Here is a 9238-nt window from a genome sequence, read left to right as displayed (position 1 = left end):
GAAGTACAGTTTCAACAAATAATACACTGCATATATTCTTCTTAGTGGTTAATTGCTGTACAAGATGCGGACTTGTGATCCTATTTACAAACACTTTAAATTTTATTTTAAATTTTTTTTTCAGAGCCGAGGTTTGAACCTAGGCCCTTGTGCTTGCCAGGGAAGCGCTTATTCTACTGAGTCATCTCCCCAGCCCCTTACGGAGCACATTAACTGTACATTTAGTACCATCCCAGTAAGGCTTAAGGGTGAGCGGAAGCTGAGGCATGCATACCTTTCCAGAACTGGGCCTTGCTTTTCAAGTCTATTTACTGTTACTCCTTGATCTTGATGGAAATCAGAATCACACAGGGGCTGGCCAGATAGCTTAGTGGATTAAAGAGCCTGTTTAGGCAGACACAGGGGCCAGGGGTTTGATCCCCTGCCCTCGGTGCTGGCCCCACCCCCGGGGCATGCTGAAGCGGTGGTTGAGAATGGGCGTGGTGGCACATGCCTGTAATCCCAGCACTTGGGAGACTGAAAACAGGAGAATCACTATGAGCCTGATCCGTGTAATGAGATCCTGTAGACCCTGTAGTAAATTCACACACACACACACACACACACACACACACACACACACACACACGAATCACACACTTGTGTGCTGTTGATGCCAGATCAATTTACAAGTATGCGAAGAGCCTCTCTCCACAGGAGCCCAGGCTTTAGGCTGCACCCGGGCCAAGGAGCCTAAGAGTGAGGTCACAGGCATTGAAGGAGACTCTGGGAGACCCAGGACAAAAGAATATTCGATCACAGGGACAGCTTATGGAGACATCACTGCGTTGGAGATACAATTTCATTCATCAACATGTCTTACTTTAGGAAATGTATCATGTTTTGAGCAAATTCTGCCAGTTGCAAAACCCAGTCATTATCCCTATTATATAACTTAGTACTGCATCTTCAAACTATGTCTCAGTTTTAGAAGAACCTCTAATAATTTTTTTTTTTTTTGTACTTGGGGTTAAACCAAAAGTCTTGTACACACTAAGCAATGTACAAGAGCTACATCCTCAATGTTCCCTCAATTGCTTCTTTTTGAATTTGTAGATCATGAAAAATTCCCCCTTGTTTTCCTTTTAATGTCTTTGGTACTGGGTGCTAGGACTCACAGTGATCCTCCTGTTTTCAGCCTCCCCAGGGCTGGGATTATAGGCGTGCACCACCATGCCAGGACTCAGTGGCTGGCTCAGTGCACCTGGGGGTGGGCCTGGCATGGCATGTGGTGCCCAGGATCAAACCTGGGCTCCTGTGCTTGTCTAAGCAGGCACTTAGTCTGCTGAACTATCTTGCTGGCTCTCCCAGGCATCTTTTGTACTGGGAATCCAGTTCACGACCCTGCACTTACCAGGCATTTACTGAGTTACATCCCAAGCCTCCCAGAGGTTTTTTTTTTTTTTTTTTTTTTTAATTTAAGCAAAGTTGATATTAGATTAATTTTCCCTGGTTTTACCTTTGTATCCTTTAATTTTTTTTAACTTTTGTATCTTTTAAGATAAGGTGTTTATTATATATTTTGTCTTAGATTTTTAATCTGTCAATTTCATTTATCGGGGTGAGATGAAATTCTAACACTTTCTAAAGCTAGAAGGAAATTAGCAATGACTAAAGCTCTTTTGGGGGGTAATTTACTTTTCTTTTTCTTTTTGAGACAGGGTCTCCCTATGTAGTACAGGCTGATCTTGAACTCACTTATGTAGCACAGGCTAACCTGGAATTCACAGAGATCCTCCTGCCTCAGCCTCCTGAGTGCTGGGATTATAGCAGCGCATGAGCCACCACACCCAGCTTTTATTTTTGTTGTGACGTTTAATTCTCACAAAGGCCCCTTGGGGCATTCCATTTTATTAAGAGGCACAGAGGAAATTGCAGTTGAGAGATCCCACAGTGGTAAGTGGGTGAGTGGATAGCTGCCTCTGCGACACTTCTTGTATGTCATCGGTCCCTTAGAATGTAGAGGCATTGAAAAGCCTGGTAAGCCAGCCTTCCAGGTTTCCACTTAGGAGGTTGACAGAGCTTGAATGCACATGTCTAAGGACAAATACTCCACACATCCTCTGTGGGCTCCTATGGGACCAACCACCCATTCCCTGTTCACCAATCCTGACTTCTGCTCCTGTTCATGGAGCCACAGCCCCTGCTGAGCAAGAAGAGACCAGGAGAGGTCTTGTTAAATATCCGTTGCAGATCATGGTCTCCAGGCCATAAAGACCATGGTATCTGTTAATTTTATCTTTTTGTTTAATCATTTAAAAATCTTTTAAAAATAACTGACAATGGTTTGGCTGTATCTTTTACTTGTTCCTTTTTTCAGTGCCTACTTAGCATCTGTTATTTGTCAATTTGGGGATTTCACTGGAGATCAGAATCAAACACAATCAAACAAAATATTTTCTGGAATATACTCTCCCTCCTTTGTTGGCACATTAGATTGCTACTGCTTGAGGTTTATAAACAATTACTGAAAATGGCTCAAATTATATTTATGTAGTACTGTGGGATGCATTTCATGTTGAATTGAAGTTATTTAGAGCGACAAGGTTTTTTATACGAGGAGTGTCTAATATTCCTAGCTCCATGAGAAAGACCTCTTTCCCTATTTTACTGTTTATAATTTTAGTGTCTATTTTTTACTGGCTCCAGGGTTATCACTCTACAAACAAAATCAAGGGGCTTTCCTTCCCACTGCTTTTCAGTGGGGATTCAGAGCTGAGGCAAGTGTTGACAATTCCTCTAAGAGCTGTGGTGATGGGGTCTAGTTTTCTCTAAAACCCTAGAAGATGAGACAAGTCAGGATTCAAAAGCAGATTACAGTTCTTATTTTTTCTCTAAAGTGTGTCCTGGGTGATTTCTCTTCAACCTTTCTTGTCACTTATGTGCATTCAAAAAGCAAGTGAAGCTAACCAGCAAAGGACTAGTGTTTTGGATTCCAGACTTCTGAGGGTTAAGCGAGTTCGCAGACCATGCCGATGCTCTGCCCCGTGTGCGGCTGACACTGTGGTACCTGCCCTTCCATCTGGATTCACTTAGGCATTGTAGCCACTTATCTGCTTCTGTGCTCCAGCCAAACTCTCCTTGGAATTCCTGACAGCACTTAGCTCCATCTAATGAACAGAATATGATTCCCAGGTGACAGTACCTCATAAATCCCACCAGCCTACTATGTGGGAGAAACTCCAGTAGGCACGGGACATCCAAGGGGCTCCTTCTAGTCTTACATTTTGAGATAAAACAGGTGCCCTTGCTGGGAATTTGAACAACTTCAGAGAGAACCCGTAGCTGTCTTTTGTGTTTCCAGGGGTGGGTTGTGGTAGCCCTGCTCACCTAGGAGGGCTCACCATTGGTGGGACTAGTAGGCAGTCTACGGCAGCGAAGTCCTGCTGCTCTTATGTCACCTGTCACAGTTGCCAGAAAGCTTTGGCCAAAAACAGGACATAGATGCTATGCTGGGTGGGGGTACCAGCCACACAATAACAGGACTGCTGTTCTTAGCTTCAGATGTCTGGTCCCTCAGTGCACTGAGCATTTGCAATGATGTCCTAGGCTACACAGAGGGCATTTAAAATGGATCTGATGGGCTCCATGGGCATCTGAGCCAGTAATTTAAATTTGGGGATTTTTGATGTCGTGCTTTCTACTGGCAATGTGCTGTTTGTCTTTCCCTTTTCTGTGTGACAGTTTCTCCTCTACCTTCAGCTCTTTGGATAGATGTCATTTCCCTGAAAGGCCTGGTCCAAGTACTTTATTTAAAGTCACCATCTCCAATTAGCTCAGTGGACTAAAGCGCCTGTTTAGGCAGAGCGCAGCAGCCAGGGCCTGCCGTGCTGGCCCTGCCCCTGGCCCTGGGGCGTGCTGAGACAGCAATTGAGACTGGCCGTGGTGGTGCTCCCCTGTAATCCTAGCATTTGGGAGGCTGAAAACAGGAGAATCACTGATCTACATAGTGAGATCCTGTAGACCCTGTCATAAAATATAAACGAACAAACAACAAAAAACAAACAAAAAAACACCCCAAAACCAAAAAACAGAAAAACAAAAAGCAAAGTCACCACCTCAGTCTTCCTATCTGTCACAGCTTTGTTACCTTGATTATTTACCTCACCACAGGGATCACAATTTGTATTTAGAGATTTGCATATGTATTTTTCTGTCTCATATAGTTGTTTATCATCTATCTATCTATCTATCTATCTATCTATCTATCTATCTATCATCTATCTGTTTGGCACAGGGTCTCACTACACAGCTCAGACTCGTAGTGATCCTCCTGTTTTCAGCCTCTCCAGTGCTGGAATTACAGACATGTGCCACCACACTGGGTCTTAATGGCTGGCTCAGCTCGCCTGGGGGCATGTGGTGCCTGGGATCTATTCCCAGTCCTTGCACTTGCCTAAGCAGGTGCTTAATCCACTGTTTACTATCTTTTTAAAATTTAATTTTTTTTTTTTTCAGCACCAGGGATTGAACTCAGGCCCTTGCGCTTGCCAGGGAAGCACTTTATTCTAGTGAGCTAGCTACTTGGCCCTTTATTTTTTATTTTTGCATTTAGTACAGGGTCTACCGGGTCTCACTACACAGATTGGACTCAGTGATCCTCCTGTTTTCAGCCTCCCAAACGCTGGGATTACAGGTGTATGCCACCACACCCAGTCTCATTCGCATCTCAGCGTGCCCTGGGGGCAGGGCTGGCCTGGCATGCCCGCAGATAGGATTGAACCCTGTTTATTGTCTTCATTAGCTTGGGAAAACTATTTTCTCTTCCTCTTTTTTCCTACTTTATCTCCAGTCCCTAGCATCCATGGAAAGTTTTTAATAAATATTAAATCATTAAAGGAATTAGTCATCAAGTGTGAGTACTATTGCTACTCACGCACTGGGGCTTGAGCCTACGGCCTTTACTATTAGCTGCATGATGAGCCCTTTCTAGTTTTTTATAGTGAGACAGGGTCTCCTTGACATGATGCCCTGGTACAAACTGAACTCCTGAGCCTCTTGCCTGAGTCTCCCAGGGTGCTTGGATTTCAGGCCTGCACCATGACATCTGACTTGTGTTTTTATTTTTTTAAAGCTTTCAGTTTATTCTTTGAATAACTTTGTTTTTTTTTTGTTTTTTGTTTTTGTTTTTTTTTTTTTTAGAACTGGGGATTGAACTCAGGCCCTTGCACTTACCAGGCAAGCACTTGTTCTACTGAACCATCTCCCTGGCCCTTTCAGTTTATTCTTAATAAGGCTACATATATTTTAGTATAAGATTTTATTAGTCATATTTTTAAACTGGCTTGGGAAAAGTTCAATTATCTACTCCACTATCCACCAATTGACTTAAAAAATTTCAGAGGTGGTAGTATTTAGTAGATATGCCTTTCCTTGATATATTTACTCCTGCTGCAGCTTGGCCTACATTATAGTTTTATGAATTTTTATTTTTTATTTTATTAGTACATGTTTGTAGTACATAACGATTTGTCAACTTTATTGAACTTATCTCTCAGTGAGCAAAAGCTTTGATCTGCAGACCAAGGGTTCATGGTCAGAAACATTCCAAGGAATTATTAGAACATCCCCCCTTATTCCAAGGGGGAAATATTAGAACATCTGTTTATACACTTTATCTACAGATAAGAAAAAATAACTTTTATGAACATTTAATGTTTTGACAGCTGTTCATGTGTAAATATTTAATATATGTTTTGAAGTAGTTCATTTATAATTGTATATTAGCATATGTACATAGAGGTTACCTACCCTTTTTTTTTGTTGTTGTTTTTACTAGTAAGCGTCCTCAGTTTAAAAGTGTGGCAACCACTAAACTAGAACATCATATGAGCTTAAGTTTCTCATAGGGATTGTGACTTGTGTTTTGCATTCCTCCAAAGGTCTAGCACAATGATTTGAAAAAACAATTAGGTGACCAATAACTGCTTGCTTGATTAATGACGTCAAAGACCACAGGTGGTGTCCAGTTCAAGACAATTAATTTTCATAGGAAAAAAATGAAATAAAAATTTTGCAAAAAGTCTAGAGTTCACCACAGCATCACTTTGCGAACACTTACATAATCAGCCCTAGGGAAACAACTTGTCATCTCTCTAACAGTGCGTTGCTAGAATTCTCTTCCCAGATGAGGGGCAGAGTGTGCCATTCTTACCATACTCTTTTCCAACAGAGCCTCAGGAATCAGTAACATCATGCCCTCTTGTTGAAGCACAAACCTACTTAGGTTGGTGAAAGTCAAACTGGAAAGTCATAGAACAGGCTGATATTTATGAGATGGATCCTTATGTGTTTTGCTGATACACTTCTAGTAGTGTAGAATATTTTGCCTCTTTTTGCTTATTTTTGAATAGTTTGGGTGTCTGAACTCAAGGCCTTTATGCTAAACTACATGCCTAGCCCTTTTTTATTTTGCATTTTGAGACAAGATCTCAATAAATCACTATGTTGTCTAGTCTGGCATTGAATTTGTGATCCTCCTGCCTCAACCTCCCTTGAATTACAGGTGTGTGCAGCCATACTCATCTTCTGCTTAAAAACAAAATAAAACAAAAAATGCCAACCCATCCTTATATGAATTTGAACTGTGCTCCTCCATATCCTCTGCCCAAGGGGAACGAGTCTCCCCTTCCTCCACACGAGTGCTTCCTAGGGCTGCGATAGAGCTTCTCGGGCCTCAAGCAGGTTATGTCTTCTACAGGTTAGATGCCGTCAGCCTTTTAAGACGTATCCATGATCTTAAGTCACTGCACAGCCTACTGTGTCTCTCTGAAACAAGTTCTAGTTTGTCATTCTCCCTGAAGGTGGTGGCCAACACTATCTGTCACTACTGAGATGTGGCTTAATGTGAGCAGGCCAGGAGTCCTCACCCAGGCCCTTGTTCTGAACACTGCATTTCACTGAGTAGATGAGCGGGGAGCTGGCTGTTCTTGAGGATGACGGACTGGGCAGATGGCCAGTGAGCCTCCAGATTAGGAAATCCCCTCTTTCTTCATCAGGAGAAAATGAGGATGATGGATTTTTTTTTTTTTTTTTTTTCATTCTGGCCCTAAACCAAGCTTTAGCATTTTCATGGTACTGTGAACTTAAGATAAAAGATGCTATCAATTTAGAGTACCAACTCTTTGCAGCACTCTGTTTCTAATCCTTACCAATAAGAAAATGGACAGATTTATATTTGTAGCCTGTGTGTATATTGTCTTTTTATGCTGCTTCTGTCCCACATTATCTTATATGTGCAGCTTCATGTGTCAGCATAATCTCTAAACTCAATTCCTTTTAATAGCAACATAACATTCCATTGTCTCAAAGTACCACAGTTTGCATAACCTTTTCCCAGTTTTAGACTTCAGGTCATGTCCCATTTTTCCACTGTTATGAATGGTGTTACCATAAACATTTTTGTGCTATTTGCTTTCTTTTCTCTTCGTCATATTTCCTTGGGGTATATTCCAAGAGAGGAGGAATAATAGGTCAAAGGATATGAGTAGTTTTATAACTCCTTTTATATATTGCCAGACTGATCTCCAGAGGGGATGGATCTTTCTGAAAGTGCCAAATAAGACAAAAGGGGCCTGGAGAAGTGCAGTTGAAGTGGGAAAGCCAGTATCCTTCTCGTACCTCTAGTTATCCAAATGTGAAGAAATATCCAGAAGTGTATCTTGCTTCTTTTCTGGGAGATTTTCATCTTTGAGAGGATGTTGGAAGGTAACTATGTGCCCTTAGACAAAACACTTAATTTTTTAAGCCTGATTCCTTCTACATCATGAATGAGATTAAACTCTCAGAGTGTTCTTTTGAAAAGATATTTGTAACATGTTAGGATAGTGTTACATAAACCATTTAGTGTGGGGGAACTATGTGTTATTTCATTCCCTATTCTGCTCTCAAGGTCCAGCTCTGTCTGTCCTATGGTTGAGGGTAATGCATGTCTGTTGTGGAATGAATGGATTGTCTTCACCCATGATCTTGATTCACAGGAACTAGAACACATAATAGGTATTTCTGAACTTTCACAGTGTACTATGGGTTGAATGGATCCCCAAAAATTATGTGTTGGAACTTAATTTCCAAAATCATATTATTGCTTTTAGGAGGCTCATTTGGACATAATTATGGTTAGATGAGCTCATGAAGGTAAAGCTCCCACAATAGTATTAGTGGCTTTACAAGGAGGGACACGAGTTAGTGTCCTTGCAAGTATCACTGTGTGACGCCTTCTGCCATACTATGATGTAGGAAGAAGCCACGAGGCAGCAGGCATCATGCTCTTAGCACCTTCTAGAACTTGATCAAAATAAACTTTCATTCTTTATAAATTACCTACTCTCAGTTATTTTTGTTATAGCAATAGAAATGGACTATATTTGAGCACTTGTAGGATGTGCCATATTTTTCTTTTTTTTCATATTTTTCTTCACTAAGCAAATATAATGTCCTGGAAGAGCATCTCTAGAGTTTAAAGACTTCCAGAGGCATAAAATGAATCCAAGAAATGGTCTGGAAGCTTGAGAAGAGAGGTCTGAGAAAATGGTTCCTGAGAAATGAATCCAAAAGCTGCTAGGTGATGCAAAGACTAAGCTGAGAGCAATTAGAATAAGTAAAAAATCAGAAGACAGCACAAATAGAATAAAAAACCTGTTTACAGTAATAAAGGGAGGAAAAAAAATCCCCAAACATAGGGGAAAAGTAAATATTCAGATAAGCAAGTCAGAGAACTCCAAGTAGTCATAATCAAAGGAGAACTTCGTCTACCACAGAACAAAAATCTTAAAAGCTGTTAGAGATAGGAAAGGCTCACATGTAAAGGTAAACCCATTAGAATTAGAGCAGACTTCTCAATACAGACTTTATAAGCCAGGAGCGCCTGGAACGAAGTGTTTCAAGCCCTTAAAATTAACAACCTCAAATTCCAACTTATATATCCTTCAAAATCAATGGAGAATTACAATATTTTGATGACAAAAAGTACCTCAAGAAATTCATGACCACCAGATCAGCATTACTAGAAACACTCAAGGATATCCCAGAAAGAGCCAATGGAAGCCACCAATGACAAGAGTACAAAAAGAATGAATACACTTGGCAGGATGAGCAGCTAAGAAAAAGAAAAAAAAAAAAAAATAAAAAGGTCCAATAAAATAAATAAAAAAAAGAAGACAGCCACAGGAAAATAATAGAATGACAGGAATAAGTCAGT

Source organism: Octodon degus, unplaced genomic scaffold (genome assembly GCF_000260255.1).
Source record: "Octodon degus isolate 3935 unplaced genomic scaffold, OctDeg1.0 scaffold00053, whole genome shotgun sequence".
In the NCBI taxonomy this organism is placed as follows: Eukaryota; Metazoa; Chordata; class Mammalia; order Rodentia; family Octodontidae; genus Octodon; species Octodon degus.
Note: the sequence above shows the minus strand (reverse complement) of the source record.